Here is a 25,446-nt window from a genome sequence, read left to right as displayed (position 1 = left end):
TTGGGCCTTTGGGCTCAATTTCCATTTCAGCCCTACAGTTGGAATAGTTTCATTAAATTTGTTTTTCTTGCCTTTTTTTTTCTTCTTGCCTTTGATTGTTGACACTACCTAAAAATATAAGATTATGGTTATCTTATCAAATTAAAGGAATTGTTTTAAACAAAGGCATTATATCTACTTAATTATTTAACTTTCCTTCCAGCACCGACATTCCGGTTTCAATGGAGTAACAAGCAGATAGAGTTGCCATGGCCACGGTGAATTGCCATAACAGGTTCCACAAAAACCGAAATGAGTTGCTCATGTCCCCTTCTGGTGATGTGACGAGGGACCCAAAGAGCGTTGGTCAGGGCTGGGGCCACTGGGGCGTGGCTGGATGCCTTGCTGGGTCCACTGGGCTTCTCTTACACCGTGATTTGCAACTTTGAAAGAAATCCTCGATAAAAAGAATAATGATTTCAGCGGCACCTCTCAGCACACCCCAAAACTTGCGTTGGGGCTCAGAAACACAGTCTAGGGTCCTGTTCCCCTGGCACGAGCACGAATCACCACTCCTGGGGTAAAAATGCAGGTGTGAGAGGTGAAGTCTGGCCCCTCATCTTTGCACCTCCCTGCCCTGTCCCCGAATACTCCCCGAAATACTTCCTGTCCGAGGATGCCTGCATCCTAACCCTGAAGAGATTAGCTCATAGCAGCTGGAGGCGGCTCCGGACCTCTCAGAACAACACCGCCTTTAATGTCCCCTAGGGGAGCGCTTTCTCCACTCACGGCCTGACTTCCTACCCTGCAACAGACTTCCTATCAAGTGTGTCCTCCTACATGTGCCAGGAGCCTATCCACAGCTCCCGGAAAACTGTTCTGCAGCCGGGCATGGATTATACGAAAGGAGGACCCACTCCTGCTGCTCAAAGAATGATGCTCGTAGGACAGAGCTTGCATTTCGGTAGCCCGGTCCCGCCGGGCTCAGAGAAGAAATCTGAGGTAGGGTTTTCTGGGGCAAAGCCTATTGGAACAGAAATCTGGACTCGGTGCCAGTTGAATTGCTCAACTGGCATCAACTCTGCCCTTTGTACTAATAACCTCGTCCCGGAGCATTGATTTCAGGCCTCGCCCGCCCCCAAAGGGAGGGTGTTGTAGTTGGTTCCCAGGCAGTCTGCCAACTCATAACGGAGTGTGACAAAAAATTATGGAGATTGCCCTTGGTCCCTTGTCCCTTAGGAGAGAGGCACTTTGTCCCTTTGAGTGGTGGTGGGGTCATCCTGGGGGAAGGGTGGGTCAGGCTGGCCGTGACTTCTGTCTTTTTAAATGGGACGTACTTATGGCCGTTCTTAACGACACGCTGTGGCCTGTCATTGTGTTCGGGATTGAAGACTGGGGAAATATGTGCGTTATGCTGAGGACAGGAGGAGCTAAGCCTCCCAGCCTACATGGCACAGAGGTCCCAGGAGAGGCGGGACAGTTTGTGAGTTCTAACAATTCGGTGCTGAAGGTTACGGCAGTGTTCAGAAGTTTCAGCTTATGGTGCGTGTTGGAAGGCTTTGGCTATTACATAATGTCCTGGGGAATAGAGAGTCGGCCTTAATTGTCACCTAGATCAGTGGCTCCGGGAGCCTGGCTGGGGACCAGAGCCTGGCTGTGGCAAACATTTCACCAGTCAGAGCGAAAGGGAAAAAGGGGATGGTGAAATGTAAGGTCCCTGGCAGAGACCCTTGCGGGTTTCTTTATTCTGAGATTATATCCTTCTTCTATCTTTCTTGTTAAAATGTCATCTTATAAAAATAACGGTAGTAGCTGGTAGCCGTAATTTTTAAAAGTATCGTCGCGTTGCAAAATGAGTCCTTCACCTTATTTTGGTCCTTCCAACATTAAAAAAAATGATTGTGTACTCAGAAATATCAAAGTCTGAGAGCCACTGGCCTTGCCTGCCCAAGACATATTTTGAGTCCTACGGTGTCTCTTTTGCAACGTGTTTGCATTAGTGCAATCATTTTTGGAAAAGCAGATGTAAAAATACTTTGAAGGTGAATCCAAGCAAAGAGGCATTTCTGGAGAGCTGTGACATGCCTCGTTGTAACAAGCCTTTTCCCAAATTTATTAAGAAGCCTATCTCCAATTAATCGACTTCAGTTAATATGACAGTATTACTCAAGGCCAAGAGAACCAGGACAATAGTTCTCAAACTTGAGCATGCCTTGGAATCACCTGGAGTGCTGACTTATTAGACACAACTTGGGACCCACCCCCAGACCTTCTGAATCAGTAGGTCTGGGGTGGGGCCTGAAAATGTGTGCTTCTAGCAAGTTCCCAGGTGACGTTGCTTCTGCTGGTTGGGTCCACTCTTTGAGAATCCCTGGGACAGGCCCCTGAGTCTCAGCCTTGGCTGCACATTGGATTTACTGATGCTTGGGTCTTACACCCAGAGATGCTGATTGAACCGCCTGACATACCTCAGGCACTGGGATTCTTAAACTGGGCCTCAAGTCATCGGCAAAGTTTGAGAACCACTGGACGATCTTAGTGGTCTAATCACAGAAGCTTAGTGCTCGTGCTAAGTCATGAGGGGAAGAATGGAGTGCTGTGGTCCACGCAGTCACTCAGGTACTGAGGCTGGTGCCGTCTACACCATCTGGAATGCATGGTCTCCGTGCCTGTAGCAAGGAAAGAGTGGGCCTGCTGGTTTTTCATGGATTCAGCCTAGAGATGACACGAAGTGCTCTGTGACACAGGGGACTGGTCAGAAGCAATCACAGGCCCTAATTGGAGGGGACCTGGCACTATTGACAAACACCTAGCTTTTGGGAAGCAGTAAATTTCTCTGTCACATCGATGATTCCCTGGTACCCTGAGATCTTCTATGGATCTAAGCACATACCCTTTTAAAAAGCAGCTTCTCAATTGTTACTTTTAGAGTGACTTCTTTTTCTATCATAAAATGCTTACCCATTGTAGATAATTTAGAAAACACCAAAGGTTCGAAGGAAAAGAAATCCCCCTACAACCAGCTCCCAAGGGGTAATCACTCTTGAATTTCTGGCCTGTATCCTTCCAAGTATTTTTTTTCTATGCATATTCTTTAACACAGTTCATTGTTTAAAAAAAATTATTTTGCAACCTGCTTTTTTAACTTAACATGCCCCCATTTTGTTAAAATTAATGAAAATGTTACCAAAATACAGTTCAATACCATAGCCCAGGTATATTACAGTGTAATTGGTTATTCCCTTCTAGTTAGATGTTTTGGTTGTTTTTTTCTTTTCTTTTTCTTTTTTTTTTTTTTTTAAAGATTTCATCCATTTATCTGACAGAGACAGCCAGCGAGAAAGGGAACACAAGCAGGGGGAGTGGGAGAGGAAGAAGCAGGTTCCCAGCAGAGGAGCCTGATGTGGGGCTCGATCCCATAACGCCGGGATCACGCCCTGAGCCGAAGGCAGACGCCCAACCACTGCGCCACCCAGGCGCCCCTGGTTGTTTTTTTCAATAGTTTTCTTTCATAAGTAGTATTTGCATGGACATCTTTATGAATGACTTTTCCCCTGCACATCTCTGATCACCTACCTGGATGGATTTGTAGAAATAGGTGAACAACTCTCTTTTAAGCTCTCTGTTATTGTACAGAAAGTGTCTCTATGCTCAGCAACACATATGTAGTGAGTACAGGGCATTGGTGAAGAAATTACTGAGCTTGGTTCCTGCCTTCACGTAGCCCGGAGTCTAGTTGGGGAATAAGACAGAAACACAAACAGCTCTATCCTCAAAGAGAAAGACAACTATGGTTATCTCCATGAGTGGTTTCCTACAGACCTTCCTGGCTGTGGACTCCTGGGAGGAGAGCTGAGTGCTCCCTGGGATTCGGGGGTGATCTTTGATCTGAGCTTGCCTTCACCCTCGTCTGTGACCTTGGGCAAGTTGTCCTCGAGAGGCCTTGGTTTTCTCATCTTTAAATGAGGTCATTGGATTAGGTCGTTCCTAGTGGTGCCATTCTATGCCCCTGAAATAGTTGGAGGGTGTGGGTAAGCATGAGTGTATACTTTCCTTTTTTAAGTGTCTAATTACGTCCAGCAATCTGGGACAGTCTCCATGGGACTTGCTGGCAGGCGGTGAGGCAGCCCCGTCCATCTCTGCCCTAGGACTCCAAGATGACACCTGCGTGCAAACCAATCACTGATGGAGGAGCAGGGTCCAGGCTTATAGCAAAGAGGAGCTGAGAAATGAAGAGCTTCTAAAAGGAGAAGCTTTTTAATGAGCAGAAATTCGTTTGGCTTGGAAAGGAATATTAATGGTAACAATGTTACTAACCAGCTAGTGTAGAAGGTATCTCCAAGCTCATTACCTACATGATTTCATGTAAACGTTTTAAAGCTCTGGGAGGAAAGGGTTTTTATCCCCACTTCACAGATGAGGAACTGGAAGTTCAAAGAGGGGACACTGACTGCTTTAGGGTGTTGTCCCAGGGAAAGTGAGGTCATAGCCCAAATGCAAAGAAAAGCAAAATAAGCTAATTCTTGTCTTTGGAGTCTGAAGGCTGAGGTCAAGGTCAAATAAGGGCATTTTGTGAAGTTTCTTTAGACGGATAATTGTGATAATAAGAACTTTTAATCTTAGGTGCCACACGTAAAGGTAGGAGAGTCCCCTCACCCGTCCTGACTCCAGTGCGTTTTGCTGCTGTCCCAGACTTGCTTCTTCCCCAGTGCAGGTCCCTGGTTCTCACAGATGCTTCAAAATGAGCCAAAGCCTGGACCCGCAACACCGCTGATAAAACCTGGTGGTTTGGAGCCTCAGGTGTATGTTGCCAAGGAAAACGTGCTAACACCGCCACTTGGGATCTCAGGCGACCCCGCACCCCTCCCCTACATGCGTCTGGGCTGTGCAGGAGGCGCCCTTCCCTGTGTTGGCAGCAGCGGACTCCAGACACGGCCCCATTGTCGGGAAGAATAGTGACTCCGGCCGGGCCTCGAGTTTGGAAACGGAAGAAACTTGTCTTCGGCGTTATCTTCCTGGTCATCTGTACCCTGGTCCCAGGTTCCCTAATTTCTTAGTAACAGCCAACACGGACAGGACGCTCACCACATTCCGGGCCCAGTTCCGAGCATTGCATCTTCATGACGTGACCTAATGATCATCAGCCCCGTTTTACAGATGGGAAAACTGAGACCCAAAGAGGTGAAAGAGCTTTCCCAAGGTCACAGCTGGTAAGGGATGAGAACTGGATTTGAGCCTGGGCAGTGTGGTCCCAGAAGCCATGCTCTGAAGGAGGCCACTACACATGGCCTGTGAGGGAAGGCCCCAGGTGGCCCAGGCCAAAGCCCCCTGAGCGCTCTGTGCTCCTGAATTAACTGCATCCATCAAGACCCGAGCCCCTTATAGCTGCAGACCGCTAATTCATCGATAGTCTGTGAATGACTCAAGTAGCCACTTCCGCTTCATGGAAGGGCTTCTACTGCAAGAGGACGCTGGACCCCCAGTGTGTTGGTAGAATTCCTGATAAAGAGACGGTGCGGAGGGGGAGAGATTTAGGCGACTAATCCCCTCCAGGAGTCTGAGGCTTGGGCCAACGCTGTGAAGCTGCTCCCGCCTTGGGTGACGTCTTCACTTGCACCTGCCACGCTGTCCGTAAGGGTGCCAGGGCAGTAAAGCCCCCAGGGAGGTTTTGCACGTCGAGGGTTAATAAGCTCAAGATGGCCGGGGTCCCACAAGCATGTCGAACCCGCGAGCTCTTGCCTGAGCTCGGCTATGCGCCAGCCACCTCGCAGACATTCTCGTTTTACGCGCCGCCGCTCTGAAACACGTACGTTGGTATCACCGTCTTCCAGGTGAGGACGCAGGGTCTCCGAGGCTTTGGCACCTTGCCCGAGGTCGCACCGAGAAAGCGCCGCACAGCCCGAGCTGTCCTGACCCCCAGCACGTGCATTCTGAGCAGCTTCGTGGGCTCTTCCCTGGCTCGCGCCTGCCGCCTCCTTTCATTCCGAGGACGGTCCCCGGTGCAGGGGCAGAGACTCCGTTCGGCCTGCTCTCGTTCGCATGCAGATCCCTGCTTGCCTCTCTGACTCGCTTCCTCTCAAGCCCCGCGCTGTGGCCGGGCAGAGGTTCACGGGCCCCCTGGGCAGCTGCCTTGCCAGCATTGCCTCATTCCGTCCCCGGTCCTCCTGCTGCCTGACCCCGGGGGAGAGCCGAGAAGTACCCGGCCCAGGCCGGCAGGCCAGGAACTGCCTGGGCCATGACTCCGGTTTTGATTTTCTGGAAAAGCAGGGTTTTCTCAAAGAGGTTTCACCCAAGAGGAAGGACAAATATGGCAGTCAAGTTTCAGCTGACCTTAAAACCCTGTGATCTCTGTCCCTGTCATTTCGTGGTTCCATGGATTACTCAGCTTCTCCATTGTGTAGCCGGAGGAAATGCTCACGCTGTGTCATCTCTGCTAGTCAGTGCGCAGTTTTCTCCCTGCTGACCTTACTTTCTGTGTATTGTCAAGTTTCAGGGCCGGATTGGGTATCTGGGTGAAAAAAAGTTCAGGAAGTTTTCTCTCTAGCTCTTTGCAAGGGGCACGCCCTGAGTGGTTTGGACAAGTACATGTGGACGACCAGGGCTAGGGGACGAGGCTAAGGTCAAGTTCTGCTCCAGGAAGTCTAAGGAAAATCTGAGTTGGCCCTTTTGGGAAGAATAGACCAGAAGGAGGGGACTTGGGCTATCTCTCCCGCGCAGGATACAGGCAAAAACCCAGCAGGGGCCGTGACAAGGAGGACACTGGCCGCTGCTGGGCGGGAGAATCAGTTCAGCAGGAAGCACAGTGACAGTCAAGTTGGAAGGGACAGGCCACCTGACTTTTGAGAAGGGGAGGACCTGAGTGCCGCGGGGCTGGGTTTACCCTCCACGTGCCAAGGGGGGGGGGTGCGGGCAGTGCAGGGTTGAGGAGCGTGGTGGTGATGAAAGCAGAGATGAGGAACTGTCTTGTTGGAAGGTCCTGGGTGGGGGAAGCAGGGAGCCAGGCGAGCCGGCGACCTCACAATCGGGCTCCAGGGCTGAGGCCCCGGCCTGGGGAACGGCAAGCTGCGGGAAGGGAGGAGGCAATCGGCCATCACCTAGGGGACCCCACAAAGCCAGACTGTGGGGGAGGCTGGTGTGGGAAGGAGAATTCAGGCACCTTCCAGGGACTGCTTTGAGGTGATTGAGAGAAAAGAGGTTTTGATTTAGAGGGAAATCAGAAGTGTTAGGCTTTTTTTTTTTTAAGTAAACATTCCAACTCAAGAGTAACATACAGACATGAAAAGTACACAGATGGTAAGGAGACCCCTTGATCACTCCTCACACCAGGAACACAGGTATAACCAGCACCCAGATCAGGAAACTGAGCCCAGCCAGCCAGCACCCCAGGCGCCCTTCCCTCTGTGTCCCCTTTCCTCCCTCTCCCCTTCTGCCAAGGATGTCCCCGTTCTGACTTCCAGAGCCTCAGATTGCTTCTATCTTTTCTTCGGTATGTCACGAACTCTGTCCGTATGATTGCATATGCAGTTACGGCTCACTCCTTCTCGCACGTTCTGCTCTATAAATACAGAGCATCTATTACCCGTAGACATTTGAGTCATTCCCAGTTCAGAGCGATCGGGATGAGGGCTTGTGGGGGCAGCCTTGGTCGCATCTTCAAGGCCCTTGTGCGCACACCTGTCCTGGGTGTGTACCAGGAGAGGACCCGCAAGCTCGTGGACGTGCCCACGTGTGGCTTATGCAGATGCGGCCAACCAGCACTTGGGGCTTGGTGGGTTGGATTTCGTGAAATAAGCTGGGGGCCGGGGTTCAAGCGGCAGCTCTCGATAGATTAGACAAAGAGCTCGAGTTTAGTCTCATGAAAGAAAGTGGTAGCAGCGGCTGACTTGCTTGCTTCGTCCTGGGGCGCGTTGGAGCTGTCGTGAGGGACCGCACCCTGTCCCAGCCAAGAACTGCCAGCACTCATTTTAGCTTTCCCAGACTCTCAGCTAGGAGGACCCCTAGGCCAGTTTTCTTTGCCCCTCCTCCCCCTCTTTTTGGAATATGTGTCAAAAAAAAATTTTTTTTTTTTACATTTTTGTTTTTCCCGAAAACTTGGACTTATCCCTGGTTTTATGACATGTGTTCCATTGTACTAATCCATTTCTCACAGCTCTGTCTCTCAAAGCAATGTGCGTGATTGCTGTAATCTTAACATTTTGGAAAGCATGTGGTGGGGAAGGGACACAGGAGGTGGGGGGCTGGTGGCCAGCCGATGGAGGTGCCCTCTGCTTGCCAGGTGTAGGGGGACGAAGAGCTGGGTGGTGCAGATCGAGCTCTGGAAGGAGCAGGGGCCAGCAGGAGACGTCTTTTTTCTCCAGGGAAGCTATTGGCTTGCAGACCAAAAAAGGAACTTTCAAACTCCCTTGCATCTTAGAAAAAAGGAAGGAGTTGTGTTCTGTACAAGTAAATACTTATGTAGCCCAGATGTTTGCTGGAGGCCTCCTTGCCCCCAAGAGCCATGTGAAATTAGCTCAAACCTCTACCAATTCCATGGTCCACGGAAGTAAAAATCCTCCCCCAAGATCACTCCTGCTTCCCAAGGGCCCTTGAGCATTCTCAGCGTAAGCCCTCGGGGCCGCGATGGCCTCCACAGTTTTGCTCTCTGGGTCTGGAGACTGGCAGCATCAACATCGCCTGGGAGCTTGCTGGAAATGTGGCCTCTCGGTTCCTCCCCTCAAGGCGAGACCTACTGAATCAGAACCTGTATTTCCACAAGGTCCCCAGGTGAGTTGTGTGCATCGTACAGTTTGGGAAGCACGGCGACTGGGGGAAGGAAAGGATTGCAGAGTCTAAGAGATCTGGGTTCAAATCTTCCCTCTGCTGTTGACTAGCTGGTGACCTTGAGTCTGTCCTTGAGCCTCTGTCTCCTCTGTAAAATGATGATCACACTTCCAATGCCATGGCACGTATAAGCCAACAGATTGCCAGTTGAGATAACGTACAAAGCCTGGGACATGGAGATTCTCCAGAAACATTCCCTGTCCTTCCCAGACTCACCCAGCCCGAGGAGCAATGGGAAGCATCCATCCTCCCGCTCACAAAGCTTCTAGTGGAGGAGTTTTGGTATGTGATCCCAGAGATGCCCTCTTGCCTGACTTCAGTAGGGCATGCATTTCGCTCTTTCTGGAGGTGGTGACGGACATGCAGACCTGCTCACATACTCCAGCTTCCCCACTTAGCTTGCCTGGGTATATAAAATTGGGGAAGGGACAGAGATTTTATCCTGTAATTGACAGGAGATGGGTTAATTCTGGTACTAGCGTGGACGCAAGTAGCCACGCCTCTATTGTCACTGTGTTTAAAATGTTCCAATGTTAGGGTGTATTATAGTCAGCCGATGGGCCTATCCGGGGAGTAGTGCCTGCGGAGGGAGGGTGAGGTCTTAGGGAATGGCTGTGGGCTCTTGGTTCCACACAACAGACACCTAGTTTGAGCTACTTTGTACAAAAGGGGGTTGGCTCATGGTTGAGAAAGAGTTGAGTCAAAAGCAGAGGGGAGAGTAGCCTTGGGAATACCCAAATGTTGGAGCCTTGATTTCATGGGGAACGTGCTTTCCACTTTCCCACCCTGCCTTGTTTGGTGTGTTGGCCTCGTTTTAAACACCAAGCACTGGTTTTTTCCAAGAGGCGAGAAGCATGACAACCACTTACAGTCCACGTGGCTGGAGCAGATATTCTAGATCCGAGCATGAATAAATGAATACACGTGTCTGTACTCAGATCTGTGTCTACCTATATCTATGACGATATATAGAAGTTCCTTAAAAAGAGTGAAACACGCCTGCCATATCCGCGGTGCAGGGGATAGCCCTTCCGTTGAGTGAAATCAGTTTGCATTTTGTTTTTTCACTTGGGATTTGTTCCCAAGTGACCCACGCTCTGGTGCCTCTCCACAGGCCATTAGAAAGTAACCAAGCCCCCGGGGAAAGGTGAAGAACGGTCTGTAAGTGTGGAGGTTGTGACCATGCAGAATGAAGAGGTCACTGGAGCAGAGACGGGAGCCCCCGGGGCGGGCTGGCGCGGGGAGGCCTGGGGAGCGGCCCCGAAGAATGTCGGGAATTTGAAGTGACGAAATCGGACACCGGACGCATCTTCCTCAGTCGGTGGGGGGGCAGGAGGGCAGTTTGTGACCCTGCACCTCCAGTGGGACTCCATACGGAAAAAGAGCAGGGACGGGCTGAGGACGCGACGGGACGTTCCAAAGGCCTTCTGAGATCTGCACTTTTACTAAAATGAAACGCTAAATTTGGAGACTCTGACTAACCCGCAGCACACCTCCTATCAGCAACGATAAGCATTCCATAAGTAATTCTTGTTTATTATTCTTTACTTGGTAAAAACTTCTCAGAATCTCTCTGAAGCATGAACAACCCTCTTGTAAATCCTTTGTGTTTTGCTGCTGAGAATACATGTTACGCCACCCACTGGCACGTCCCCAGACCCCATACGTGGGTATGTGAGTGTCTCATACTTATGTTTTTAAGAAATGGGGTTGCTGAATTCTGTCTGCCTGCTTTCACTACGCTTCAATGATCTTACAGGTCGTCCCTCCCGGTGAGTGTGTTCCGATGCTCCGATGCACGGCTTCTCAAAGCTGTACTGTGCACGCCGGGCCCCTGGGATCTGGGTAACGTGCAGGTCCCCACCAGGGTGGGGCTGAGAGTCAGGAAAGGATGGGAGGAATTGGTCACGAAACAGTATTAGAAAAGGAGGGTCAGCCAGAGATGAGTATGACCTGATGTTCAGAGTATTGCCAAGGGTCCGTCCTGCTTAAGGACCGGGAAGGCCTGGAAATTGAGATGTCCATTGTGTAATTGTGACTCAGCCCATGGTAGGAGCTTCTGCTCCCCCATTTCTGCTCTTCTCCTTCCTGGAATCGCTTCCCCAGCCTCCCGCAGTTAGAAGGAGCCACGGGCACGTTCTGGCCATCGGTGTGTGAGTGCGGTGGTGTGTATCACTTCTTGCTGCCACACGGACCCGCTGGTGGGAGACCCTCAAATGCTCTCTCCTCCTGCTCCACTGGGGAGAAGGCTGTGTGTTCCTGTGGTGCAGTCAAGGCTGAAGAGCCTTTGTCAGCCTGTTTTGCTGAGTCTCACTGGCTGAGTGAGCAGGAATTAAACCATGGCTTGTTGCTGCTTTAAGACATGGGTGGTGTTTGTCGTTGCTGCAAAAACTGGCTTATCCTGACTAATACCCTTCACAGTGAGGGAGGAAAGGGCGAGAGGCATGGGGGACCCGTGGGGCTACAGAGGCTCTCTCCCTAGGCACAGATTTAATCACAGATAAAAGGTGGAAAGAGGGCTACATGCAGGGATGGAATTTGGGAGGAGCAGAGGGGTGGGGGAAATGCTGAACTCATCAGAAGGGATTTGTAAGGCTTTGCTTGGCTGGAGAAGAACAGGACAAGGAAAGGTCCCTTGCTTGAAGGAAATGATGTGAAATCATCAGGGAACAAAGAGGAAGCAAAATTGCTCAATTCCCACTTTGATTCCATTTTCTATGGCAAGGGGAATCATCTTCAATGTAACACGGATGAAACAAATGACATGTGAACTGATGTTTAGGATCTTAGACTTCAGCTTGGTCTTGCCAGCAATATAACTAACACTGCCCCAGCTCAGTGCTTTGCTCAGGAATGTTTGTTGAATGACTGAATGAAGGCACATGTTGGGGTGGGAGGAGAGGGTGCAGCCACTTTGACTGGAGTCAAGTCTTTGGGCTCAGATGAATTAAATTGCCAGGACCCGAGAGGAAGTGCAGCTGTGACAGAAGCTGTATTAGGAATCTTCCAGAAGTCAAGGGCAGAGGGAGAAGGAGGGGTCACATTAGAAATTAGAAATAATCAGTGTTGCTCTGAGTTCTTTTAATGAGGGGACATGGAAAGGGGAATCCAGAAACTGTGAACCGATGTTAACTTCTGGCACATTCCTAGAACAGTCTATCAAGTTGATGGCTCATGGGCAACTGGGAACTGAAACAGATATTAACCGGGGGGCTCTGTGTACTTAGAGATAAGAATGGCTCATTTTTATTGTGGGCCTGCCAATTGCCAGTCAGGGTGCTCTGTGGGTGATCTCAGCCGGGGCTCATCGTGGCCTGGCCAGGAGGGCACCTGTGGTGACCCGTTTTACCGCTGAGGATGAGAACCACGGTGTCCGGTCCACGACCTGCACTGAGTCCAACGGCAGCGCTCCTCACCGGCCTTGGCACCTCTTCACGTGTCCAAGCTCACCTGGTTTCCATGGGCTCTCCGACAGGCAAAAGGGCCTCTCCACCTGCAGCTGTAGGGACCCGCCCAGATGCGGCCCTCCACCTGCCGCATCAGAGTGGACTCAGGACCTGCATCGAGCACCCGTCTTGGCCATCAGGGACAGGATTTCAGAGTCACCAGAACAGGAGGATGGAAAAACTGTCCCCCCAGATCTGAAAGCAGCCCCCGTATGGGGGAGAAAGGGAAGATATGTTCGCTGCAAACGGCCAATTCCCTCTTGTGGATTGGTGTCTGTTTGTCCTGCCCTGTAGTCTTTTTACCCTTAAGACAAGACTCTGCTGCTTGTTTGCCCATTGGAAGGGGAGCACGGACACCTGACAGTTCTTGGGGCTGAGAAGGCCGGGTGAGAAATCTCTGTCAAGCAGAAACTCAGTGCAGAAAGCCCTTCGGTGTCAGAGGAGAGAAAGATGGCAGAAGAGGATATTAGCCTTTCTGTCAGTGCGTCAGCCCCCTCCGCACCCCAAACACAGCCAGTCCTCGAGTCGGGCTGGCAGAGACAGACCCGGGGTGTTGAGAATCCCAGAGCACGGGGCATGTGTGCGGCTCCCCAGGGCATGACCTGGAGAAAGGCCAAGCCTGTTAGGGCCCAGCCCTGGGCCCCTGAAGCCCGTAACACGCTACCATCTGGTCATTAAGCTGCATGGTGCAGTCTTCCAGAGAGAAGCCTTCGAGCGGCTGGAGTACCAGTTACACAGAGTCACAAAACTATTTTAATTCCGCATGTGCTCACCGCATTTGTGAATTCGGAACAACACTTCAGAATCGGAAGTTAAAGAAAACAGTGATTGGTCGCTCTTGTAGACAGTAAGCAAGTGACCGAAACAAAAGGTTAAAAAGACATCGTTCCACGTTGACCAAAGGAGACAGGTCTGAGAGAAACGCGAATAGTTCAAAATTCAAATGACTTTTTGGGTAGGTTTGCGTCATCTACTTACATTTCCCGGGCTTCACACTGCCAGCCTGAGGGCTGCCATCAGGGGTGCGGTGCTGGGGACGAGGGCTGCCCCGCGTGTTCGGGTGATTGGCAGAGAGAGAGAGAGAGAGAGAGAGAGAGCGAGGGAGACAGAGAGAGCACGAGCGTGCAAACCGCAGGGACTGAAATAGAAGAGCATCCAGAGTGAGGTGCTATATTTATCCCCGTGGCCCTCTCCTGCCCCATTGTCACGGTTTTCTCTCTCTCCCACCTCCTCTGCTCTTTGCTTGAAAATATCAAGAACCGGGGTGAGCGGAGGCTTCTCCCCAGGGCGTTCTGTGTCAGGGTGACACAAAGCCGAGGTCACCCCGCCCGCTGCTGGGCCTCCCTCGCGCCGGTCTTCCCTGGAGCACTCCGTCTCCTTGCCAACCCTTCGGGGCCTGGGTGCCTGCCTTCCCCTTCCCTTGCACAGAAGGAACTTGGCTCTTAACCCTGGAATGCAGCCCGTCTCCTGTGCTAGCAGGATTAAAAACTCGGAGAGGGTGCACCATAGTAATCGCCCTGTTTAACTTTGCTTTCCTCACTTTCCCGGTGGGACTTTTTTTTTTTTTTTCCAGACTACCTATTAATATCTCATGGGATCCTAGTATTTGATAGAACAGTTTGGGGAAAGCGGGCCTGAAATTACTCCCTCCAATCTGGAATCACAGGTGGATTCTCCTGTTTCACTGAAGGAGAGCTCGTTTTGTTTGGAGCGTCAGGGGTCACAGAAGGTCAGACCCCGGAGGGTCAGAGCAGCTAAAGGGGACGTGGGGTCAGGTTCGCAGGGGGACATATGGTGGTCCCAGTGTGGCTACTGGTCAGTGCAGGCGAAGCTGTCAGACGAGGCCTCCCTGGCTGCCGGGGGCAGCTCTGGAGCTCATGTAGAATGCTTTAGAGACCCGAGGTGGGGCCTGGGGACGCTGTTACTCTGGGGACTTAGGACGCAGGCCAGGGTGACCTGGGACCGATGGTCAAAGAGAATCTTCACACTTGAAAAAGGAATGCAGAGACCACCAGCCCAAGGGGGTATACGTGGGCCCAGGAGTTCGAAGAGCTAAAGGACAAATAATCCAACGTGTGTGTACGTACACACGCATGAATGTATGTATGCAAGCATGTACGCGTGTGCACGCACACATGTGTGCATGTGTGCATGTGCACGTGAGGCACACACGTGTGTTTGCACATGGTGCGCACGTATGTGTGTACATGTGCACACGTGTGTATGGGTGCACACGCAGATATATGCACGTATGTATGTATCAATGCACACGTGTGTGCATATGTGTGCACGTGTGTGTAGTGATTATTTTTATAACATGCACCCTGTCTTTAAAGAGTTATATTTTTACATTTAGAAAATCCAAAACAATCTCAAAAGACTACTCAACGTTGAAATGATTTCACGACTCACCTTTAGTACTTTTAAACTATGTCTTCCCCATCCTCGAGATTCCAATTTTGATTCACCCTCAAAATATTGTATATGCCACACTGTTGTCTGCTTGGCATCTGGCTCTCTGGACACCAGCTTGACTTTTGTCCCTCCTGCAAAAATTGTTTCCTTTTAAAAGCCTATATTCTTATGGGAAATTTAAAGAAATGAAAACCTATTAAACTTTTTATTTTGAAAAAATTACTGATGCACAGGAGTGGCTAACGCTGTGCGGAAGGCGCTGTGCCCTTCTCCCAGCTGCCCCCCGCGGTGACACCTTGTGTAACGGAGCACAGCGTGGAAATCAGGACGCGACATTGTAAGGTCCTGTTAACTAGACTACAGCCCTCGTCCCGTGTTCGCCAGCTTTTACGTGCTCGTGCGTGTGTGTATTTCTCTGCAGTTTGGGATGAAGTTCCAGTGCTTTACAAATCCGTTCCTTCCGTGGAGCCCCTCAGCCACCACCGTGGTGCCGGCTTCTGTGTCCCTGGGGGTGAGACCCCAAGGACCCCAGGACCCAACCATCAACGCCAGTGTGTCGTCCACCTTTACAGGGTCAGGGGCTCCTCTATGGCTCCAAAGATAAACTCTAAACTGCTTTCTGCTTTTGCCCTCGTCTGTTGCTGCTGGACCCCTGCAGCCTAACCAGGACCGTCCCCCTGCACCCCGTGCTCCTCCTGCGTGGGCGTGTGTGCGGGGAGCCCGTCTCGCCTCTGTGCACCTCCGTCAAACTCCGCTCAGATGCTCCCTCCTCCGGGGAGCGTTTCTCTCCTCTGCTCCCAGACCTTGTTTTTCTTGCGTCTTAGGACAGCACTTCTTGCATAGCTGCGATTACTTACGTAGGGATACGTTAGGGATGTATTCACACAATAGCGCCCTGATTACAGGCGGGGGCTTAGACTCACTGGGGCTGTTCTCCTCACAGTGAGCAATGCAATAGCAGGCAGCTGGTCCCTGGGGGAATGCATGCAACGTGTCCTCAGGGACACAGGGGCCTCCTACATTACTCCACCATCGTAGGGTCTGGCTGGTCACCTCTTTGTCACAGGATGGCTGCGGCATCATGTCTGCATTCCAAGCAGGGAGCGAAAACCTTGTGTCTGTATCTGTCCCTCTTCTCACGTAACAGCAAAAGCTTTTCCAGAACACCCTTCAACGGACGTTTGTTTACAGTTCACTGACCTGATTGTGTTACATGGGCGTTTCTAGCCCGAGCGGAGGGCCGGCGAGCGAGTGCTCAGCTCTCCAGTCTTGTAGCAGAGGGGGGTGCAGGGCGAGGGGAGTTGGCGTTAGGCGTCCAGTGAGCCAACCTACAGTGTCACCTACAAACGGTGTCCCCCTTATGAGAACCATCTCCTAAAGGCGGGAATGGTCTACGAATGTGGGTCCTAGTGCCTAGAACGGTAGTTCGCCCTTCGTTGACTGTTATTTGAAATCACACACATATTTGAGGGAACACATGCAGACCATATACCAAGGATTAAGGGATAACATTTAAGAATTATGTTTTTTTTTTTTAACCAGGTGGAGAAGGTCGTCTCCCAGCCAGCCGTGTAACGCAGGGCACAGGCGCGTGCGCACAGAGGCGAGGATTGGTCTTGAAGGAGCCGCACGGCCGCCGTGGGCATGGGTCAGAGCCGCTCTCTGTGGGCTGCTGTGTCTTCGAGGGGCAGGAGGCGGGGGCCAGAGCCCAGGACAAAGCCGACAGTGCTTTGGGGGGTGGAGTGAAGACCGGCAGTGTGGAGGGATAGGAGAGGAGTGAACTCAGGGGGTCAAGCCTGGGATCGGGGTGCCTGCAAGCCATCGCTCCCTGAAGGTTTGTCATATTTTAGGAGAGACTATTTTCTTTGGGGTGGTGGGAACATTCCTAGCTGATGAACCACTGGAGTTTCTTCTTCTACGTTTTAAGTCCCAAACTCTTCAGTAGCGGGACCCTCACATAGTCAGCCTTCTGAGACGGTGTTGGGGGCCTCCGGGCTCGGTCCCCGAGGGACTCCGGGCTTTTCTCCATCACCTTCCAGAGGCCAGCATGGCTGGAACAACACCGTGTGGACTTGGTGGGACTGGACCAAACAGCGATGGCCGTTGGTGGGACTGACGGGCCACCCAGCTCCTCCCTCCACACCGCTTCCCTCACAGAGGTGCTCCCCCACCCCCAGCCTCCCTTCAGCCCCAGCACTGTCCCGGACGCCCCTGAGCTGCTGGTTTCCCCGTACAAGCTTCCAGGGGCAGCCACACTTTCCCTGCCTGCAGACCCTTGCGCCAGCCAGAAACCCTCCGTTCACAACAGGAAACCAATAGCTTTGTGCTATCAGAAGACATTTCCTTCACAGCACAAAACGTCTGAGTAATAATTTCGAGCAGGCTTCACCCATTTCCGGTGGAAGGAGGCACATTCGCCCATCCCTGCCCGTGCACGGCCCTCTCCCAAGCGGGCAGTGGGGCGGCCTCCGGCTGGGAAGACGGGCCTCTCTGCCCCTTACCGTCCCGGGGACAGCACCCTGGGTAGCAGGCTCCCCTGGGACGGCCGGCCTGTGTCTGCGCAGATCACAGAGACTCTGTGACTCATTTGTACCCTCGTCTGAACATATTTCACGGGTGGCTTCGACCGTCAAAACAGGTGTAAGGAAAGTCACAGCTTTTCTGAAAGTCAGGACCCAGTGTGGCAAACCAGGGATGAGCCCCTGTTGGGGGCCATGGACAGCCCGTGGTTCTGCTTCCCACACCCCCTTGTCTGCGGGGAAAGATGACCATGAGGTTGTAGGGTAGAAAAGGGTTTTGCCTGACTACACAGCCCATCCCACTGTCTCATTTGGGAGTGAGGGCCCCGGGGACAGATGTGGCTCGATAGATAGCCTGAGAGTCCCGAAAGAAGGTTCTTGTCCTCCTCAGTAATCACAGCCAACCTCTTAATATTATGAAGTCTGGGAGGGTTAAGAGACTTTCTTGTCCGATTGCCCCCATCTTACAGACAGGAACGCTGAGGCCTGAAAAGGTAAATCAGGTCTGAAAAACACAACAGAGCCGGGTTAGAATTCAGATTTCCTCATTTGCAGGACCTTGGTACTCCGAAGGGTGGACATTTCGAATCCCTTCCTTCAATACTGTTTTGCAAACTTCCTCTGTGGAGTCTGGGGCTCACCTACAAAGTGGCAGAACTCTTGTGTGTTCCTCAAAAATAAAAGCCGGCAGCACCTCCCAGGTTCCAGAGAGAATCTAGACCAACCTCTTCCTTGGGGCATCGGGTCAGGCAGGAAGCAGAGGACGGCCCCAGGCTTCTTCGGAGCAACCCCCCGTTGGAGACGTTTAAGCATGGGACCCAGGACGTGACGACGAGGAGGGGCAGGTGCCCGAGAGCGCCGCCCAAGGCCACCGCGTCAGGAGGCGGTTAGAGCGCCCCTCCTGTCCTCGCAGCTGTGGTCGCCCCTCACCGACGGGGTTCAGGCTGCAGAGACAGCGGGGGCCTCAGGCAGCCCACTGAGTGCTGGGAACGTCCGGTTCAGCTCCCAAGGATGCAGAGCCCATGGAAATCGGTTGGGTTACAGAAGCCCACAGAGCAGTGTCGAAGTCAGGGCTGGAAGCCTGTGGTCAGTTCCCTGGAGCACAAAGGGGATATCTCAGGTCTCGCGACAGGGACGGTGTAGGACACACAGACAGTCCTATGGACTCGACCAGAATCATTCCCCTTCCCTCACCGGTGGCAGGTGCGTACCAGTCCCGGGAGCAGCCTGTGCGGACGGTTGGGTGCAGGCAGGTGCATGTATTTGTATGGTGTCCAGGCTGTGGGGTGGGCTGCCCCGTTCGTAACACGTGCTTTTTTTTTTTTTTTTTTTTTTTTTTGCCTTCCAGTCCAGAGGTGGATGTCCCTCTGGGTGTTTCTGTAGGTAAGTCTTCTAGAACATGGGATCCCAAGACGGAATGAATGGCACAGTGAAGTGTGCGTGCTTCGAGAGGGACTTAAGAAAGGGGGTGATTATAACGGGGTGCAGGTTAGGGGCGTCGTGCAGGGACCCAGGACTTGTACAGCCCAAAGGCAGGGACCCGTTCCAGGCTTCTGGAAGGAGAGCGTCGTGTAGGGAAGGTGCTTTGAGAGGAGCAGCGACCTTGCTCAGGATACGGTCACCTGCAGACCTACAGGGGCAGAGCAGGAGACCAGACACCCTGACTCTCCTCTCTCCCCCTCGCTGGGCCTCCCGCTGGCCACACCCGCCAGGAAGCCGGAGGCCAGGGAGCACACTCGGGCCATGCACGCCAGTGAGGCTCCTGGGCACAGAGGAGGGTGGGGAAGGGTGGAGGGGAGAGCCGAGGGCCCACGGGAGGTGTTTGGCACACTCACTCGCGCTGGACAGGCTAGCCGACGCTGGCTACAGCCCTGCCCACTACTGTGCCCACCAGCCCTTGAGGGCAAAGAGGATAAGGCCTGGCATGTTTTCTTTATTTCAGTGAAGATCTTGGGCTCAAACCGTCCTGTGGACCCCCCGACCCTGGTGGGCTGCCCAGGCCCCCATGCGAGCCACAGAGCTCTCCTGCTCCTCTGGTCTGAGCCAGAATGAAACAGAGGCTGAGCAGCGTCCTTGGCCCCTTTCCCCAAGGCCCACACCCTCTCTTGACCCTTGACACCCAATGGTGAGAAGAGACAAGGCAGGACAAGCGGGACCGTCTCATGAAGGGGAAGAGAGGGTCTCGTTTCTTCCGTGAGGTTTGGAGCAGCTGGCCTTAGCCGCCCACCATTCCTGGGCGGGGAACGTTCCAGGTGGGAGGCAGCCCCTGCCCGGCCGTCATACTCCAGATGCGCCAGGAGGATTTCTCCAGCGTGGCAAGTCCCGGAGAAGGGCCGCGTCCTCGCCGAGAGTTACGGAGATCGAGCTACTCTGATAAATTATGAAAGTAATACATGGTCCTGGTAAAAATGTCAACATGAAAAATACAGAATAGGGTACAACAAAAATAAAATACTTTTGTCTCCCCCCTCACCCCTACCCCCGCCCAGGTCATGGGGGCTCACTCCCCACTCCCATGTCTTCAAGTTTAAAACTGTACCGGATTCTTCTATTCCCTTCCATCATTTTATATGCAATTCAAGCACTTTTTAAACAGCGGTGGGATCACATTGTGCTGTTTTGCACGTAGTTTTACTTCGTTTGGTTTTGTTGGCATTTAACCAACAACCAGGCTGTTAGACAGCCAGAGTCACGGTCACTTTCTGAAGACGGGCCCGTGTCTCTGAGGCCCGGAAGCCCTCCCCTCAGTAACTCGTTCAGCAGTCCCTTCGTCCTTGAGCTGACCGCCCTGGGTCTCTGTTCTTTGGAACTAAAAACAGTTCAATTAACACCAATTTGTATGAGTCTGCCATCAGACACGATCCATTTGCTTCCGTAATCAGTCCACAGGCATTTTCATTTTCATTCCACAAGTAGGTATTTGTTGTCTGTGTTGGACAACTAGGACAGCCCAGCAGTGAGCAGACAGGCAGAGACTCTGCGTCCAGTCCCCCCGCGTCTATGGCGGTGGAGGTGGGGGGGATAAGTAAGCTGCGATCTTCCTCATTCTTTCCGGGTTGGTCAGCGGAGCCAAGATTTCTTGCTGAGTACAGCATTCTACTTTCTTAGAACCCCTATCTAAACACCAAAAGGGCCTCCCCTTCCCCACTTTATTATTATTTTTCTATAATGATTTGGTATTTGTCTGTACTGCAGAATGACCCCCGTGGTAAGTTCGGTTAACATCCATTACCACACAAGGTGACGTCTTTTTTCCTATGATGAGAACTTTTAAGATCTACTTTCTTATCACTGTTCAAATCTCTCCTCTCTCTGTCTCTCTCTGATTTTATTGAATGTTTGCTATGGGTCAAGGGGTTTGCTGGACAAAGGGTCTACACAGTTGAATAAAACATCGTCCCTGCTCTGGGCTCTGAGGTGGGAAACAGACGTGTGCAGGTGACCAATGCAGTGTGGCAAGGGCGTGGATGGGGAGGTGAATAGGGGATGTGGAACCCAGATATTGGGTGCTTTGTCCAGCCTGGATTGGGAGAAAATCAAGGAAGGCTTCCTGGTGGAGGTGATTCTCTGAGTTTTATTGTAAAAACAGTACAGAAGAATTGGCCGCAAGGAGAGCAGTGGAAGGAGCAGCTGTGGTAAAGTGGGCAGCAGGAACACAGGCTTTGACGTTGGAACACAATCTATGAAACAGAGAGGAGCCAAGGTGCGTCAGAGAGGCAGGCAGGGGCCAGACCGCAGTGGACGTTGCAGGTCAGGGTGAAGAGTTCGTACTCTAACTCGCTGGCAGTGGGGGAGCTATTTGAAGGTTTTCTGCAAGACAATGCCATGTTACTGGAGCACGACCTAGCTGCCCTGTCTGTGAGGACGCTGGGCTCGGCTCTGTCCACTCTGAAGCTAAGGCTCGGCTCAAGTGAGCAGCTGTGCCCATCGCTGGGGTCTTCATCTGTCCTTGGCCAGCTGCATCCTCACGGACAAGCACCTCCTGACAAGTGTCCAAGGTCCACCCTGCATGGCAGTAAGTGGCACAAACGAAACGTCTAACTAATACCCCCGAGTCGATTTTCCAGGGTGTTTTTCTCCATGAGGAATTTACAAAGGACACCAATATGACAAAACCCTACAGCAACACCTCTTACGGAGTGCGTGCTGTTTATTCAGATATAAACGTGGCCACTATTGCGGGTTGTAGGAGTTGAGGTGGGCTGCCCCTCTTCCCGGAGACCCACTGGCAGGGGTATGCAGGGACACCCGGTGGGGAACGAGATAGAGCCTGCTAGAACAGAGAGGTTATTTAAAGCCTGACTTTAAAATAAATGTATTCACTCTGAGGAAGGGAGGCATTTGAGGTACTTCTTAAAGTGCCAGGAAACCCATCCTACTGTCTTTCCCTGTCAACCCAGTGCCTTTGGAGAATGCTAGTCCGGATGCACTGTTTTCCATTTCAACATGGTACCTGAGTTTGAGGATAGCATATGATTTTTCTTTAAATGTATGATTTTCTAAAAGACTGGTCAAATTATTAAAGGATTTTTATTACATCTGGCACCCATCCCCTTATTTTTTCTGGTGGTAGATTGTCAAGAAGAAACCATAACGTAACTACAAAAATTTGCTCTGCAGACAAAGTAGCCGGTAAGGAGATGAATTTCTGGACGTTTGATTGGAGATTCTCCAGACAGGCTCAGTCAGAGGAACTGCGATTCCAATGTATTTGTCCCTGTCCCCCAGCACCTAACATCTGTGGGGTTGGCCAGAAGGCCTGCAAAGAAAGCATCTGCCAGCTGAGTTTCTTTTCTATGAAAATCAAAAAGGAAACAAGTGTCCTTGTCAAGCAGACACCACCATTATGGTTGATCAGTAAATGCAGGCAGAAGGAAGGTTGGCTGTCTGGACGATAAGCAACGTAGACCATGTCAGAATGTGATTGCTTCGGGGAGAGGCCAAGCAAACAAGAGGAATAATGTTGTTGCTTTAAGATTCTTTATAACATCTCATTTATTTTTTTCTTAAATATAGGAAAATATAAAGTAAAAAATGTGACTTCAGACACACATACGTAAACCCACAGGGAAAAAAAAAAAACCCTCCAAGTAGCTGGGATAGCATGTGCAAAGGTCCAGGGGTCGGGGTAGCACTGTGAGTATGAGAGAAGGACATGGAGGCTGGAGGCTGGCCCAAGATAAGGCTGGAGGGACAGGTAGATCAGACCATGGCAGCACCTTGTACGCCGCGGTAAGAAGTTTGGGCTGTATCTTGGAGCAGTGGCAAGGCTTTGAAAGGGGATCAAGCAGGATGTGTGTATGTGTAAAATAACCAGATTTGCATTCTGAAAAGATGTCCCTAACTACAGAATGAGGGAGAAACTTGGGCGAAGTACGGAGACATGAGAGGATATGTGAAGAGCCATCTCGCGACTTCTGGAACATTCCAGGCAGAGGTGACACTTGTGAGGTTCAGAACGGTGGAGGACGTAGCATGTCACTTCATCTGTTCTTCGCCACTCGATTCTTCGGTTGGTCCCATTTGTTTCATCGTGCGTGGTTTTGTTTTCTTCTCTGCATCTGCAGTGAGCTTCCTTACATGGCTCGGTCACGGTTGGTCTGTGTCCCTGTAGGGGACGTGCTTTGCTGTGGAACACGCGGGGTCCCACAAATCCACGACATGCGGGTAGCTGTTGCTCCAGGACCGTTGCAAAATGTCGCCTCAACCCCCGCGCGCACACGAGGAGTGCCAGTGTCCACACACCTTGCTACCATTTGCATTCTTTGCCAAGTTGAAGGATGAAAAAAAGGCATCTCGTGTTTAAAAATGTTCTTTTTAAAATATCACGGATGAGGTTGAACACGTTCGCATGCTCCTCGGATTGTTTGAATCTAGTTTTCTGTGAAGTGTCCCACCCTTTGCCCATTTTTCAATCAGATTGACAAGGTTTTTTTTTTTTTTGATTTGCATGCACTTTTCATCATGAAAACAAGGATCTTTATTTCATATGCGCTTCAAATTTCACTCTGGTTTTCTTTGTTCTTTTTTTGGTGTTACTTGAAACTGGAACGTCTTCATGTAATGAAACGAGCCAGCTTTCTTTGTGTATGTCTTTGGGCTTGGTGGGTGTTTATTACTTCAAGAGTGGAAGTCAGTTCCCTGTGCTTTACTTCAAGTCTTATGGGCTTGTTTATTTTTTTGTTTAAAGCTTTGGATGATCCGTTATTTATTTTGTCAACGTACAGAAAGGATTCAGCTTAATTGTCTCCAAAGACTCTGTTCTCACTGCGTCCTTTGTTAAATAGTTTCCAATTTCCTCATTAACTTGAAATACTGACTCTATTATAAATTAAATTCTATGTGCAATTAAACCTATTAATAGACCCTTCATTCTGGTCTACGGGTCTATTTCTCCTTTAGTGAAAGTAGTTTTTTTTTTTTATTCTTATAGCTTGATAATACAGATTAGCATTCATTCTTTCCATTCCCTATGAGTCTGTCGTTTTTTTCAGAAATTACCTGGGTATTCTGCATGAGTATTTTTCTAGATAAATTTTACTTATTAAGTTTCAAGATAGTCATTTTTATATTGTATTTGGAAACTCATGACTATAGGTATTACTCTAAGGAGAAATAAAAACTGTCAGTTAAAGAGCAAGGTATGTGTTTCCATTTACTCGTGTTTTCAAAGGTTTTCTAACATGGGTTCTGTGTGATTCCTACCTAGTTGATCATTAGGCTTTTTCCCCCTTTAGTTGATATTGTACATGGGAGATTATCTTCCAGTATGAAATTAATTCTTATTAAGATATCGTTTATACATCACCAGATTCACCCTTTTATTTATTTTTTATTTTTTTAAAAGCTTTTATTTATTTATTTGACAGAGATAGGGACAGCCAGCGAGAGAGGGGACACAGGCAGGGGGAGTGGGAGAGGAAGAAGCAGGCTCATAGCGGAGGAGTCTGACGTGGGGCTCGATCCCAGAACGCCGGGATCACGCCCTGAGTCGAAGGCAGACGCCTAACCGCTGTGCCACCCAGGCGCCCCCAGATTCACCCTTTTAAAGCACGCAATTAATTCAGTACACTTCATTGTTCGCAACGGAACTCTGTACCCACTGGTGGTCACTCTGCAGCCCCTCCCCCAGCCAGCCCCAGACAGCTCCTAACCTACTTTCTGACTGTTCTGAACATAAAATAATCACACACTATGAGACGTTTTGTGTCTGGCGTCTTTCATTTAGCGCTATGTTTGCAAGTTTCATCCATGTCGTAGCTCGTGTCAGTCCTTCATTCCTTTTTACAGCTGGATAATGTTCCATTGTGTGGAGAGACCGCTTTGTTTATGCATCCATTAGCTGGACACTTGGATTGTTCCCACGTTTTGGCTCTAATGAATAATGCCGCTATGAGCGTTTGTGCGCAAGTCTTTGTGTCGACGCGCACTTTCATTTCTCTTGGGTATATACCCAGGGGCAGACTTGCTGGGTCAGGTGGTAACTCGACATCTAACCTTCTCAGGAACCTCCAGACTGTTTCCCAAAGTGGCTGCGCCATTTTGCTTCCCCACCTGCGGTGTATCAAGGTTCCAATTCCTCTGCATTTTTGCCAACACTTTTATCGTCTGTCTTTCCGATTTCAGTCGGTGTGAAGGGGTCTCTTACTGTGGTTTGGGTTCTCACTTCCCCAGTGGCTAATGACGCTGAGCATCTTTTCATGGGCTCCTTTGCTATTTGTGTATCTTCTTTGGAGAAATGTCTGTGCAGATCATTTGCCCAGTTTCTAAATGGGTTGTCATTTTATCATGGAGTTTCAGAGTTCTCTATATATTCTTAAGAGGGGCCCCTTATCAGATACATGACTTACAGTTGCACGCATGTGTCCCCAGCTGACCAGAGTAGAATCCACCCTGGAACTTTGCTGTTGAAATCGCAGGGAGAGACCTACCCTTTCCTTGCTGCCCACGAGCTGCTCACACGTTCACCTTAAGCATGAATTCAACTGGAGCTCCTCACACTCATCTCTCCTGGCTACAAGGAAGACGCGACCTGCAGCTGGAGAGAAAGGTGCCAAAGTGAAGAGAGAAGCCGAGCTGAGTCGTGGCAAACTAGTCAGGACTGACCTCTGTGCAACTCTGGTTTCCAGCCAGACGGAAAGCAAAGAGACACCTGCATTTCAAATACCCAAGTCAGCAAAACATTTCCTTGTACATTTTCCCTTCACATAGCTTGAGTTGAGTTTTATCTCTTACAATCAGAAGTCCTGAGCAGTCTAGGAAATGTG

General features: G+C 50.7%; 1 long non-coding RNA gene across 1 annotated transcript; it reads left to right on the top strand.

The window, feature by feature from the left end:
- The first annotated feature begins 518 nt into the window (after window positions 1-518).
- LOC123001682 (uncharacterized) lies at window positions 519-23,816 on the top strand. The gene is made up of 4 exons (XR_006410832.3): window positions 519-981; window positions 16,203-18,382; window positions 18,528-18,562; window positions 19,122-23,816. It is a non-coding gene; the product is annotated as an uncharacterized LOC123001682 (long non-coding RNA).
- The last annotated feature ends 1,630 nt before the right edge of the window (window positions 23,817-25,446 follow it).

The sequence above is a fragment of the Ursus arctos genome, unplaced genomic scaffold (assembly GCF_023065955.2).
Source record: "Ursus arctos isolate Adak ecotype North America unplaced genomic scaffold, UrsArc2.0 scaffold_28, whole genome shotgun sequence".
Classification (NCBI taxonomy): domain Eukaryota; kingdom Metazoa; phylum Chordata; class Mammalia; order Carnivora; family Ursidae; genus Ursus; species Ursus arctos.
Note: the sequence above shows the minus strand (reverse complement) of the source record. Positions and strands in the feature narration are given on the sequence as shown.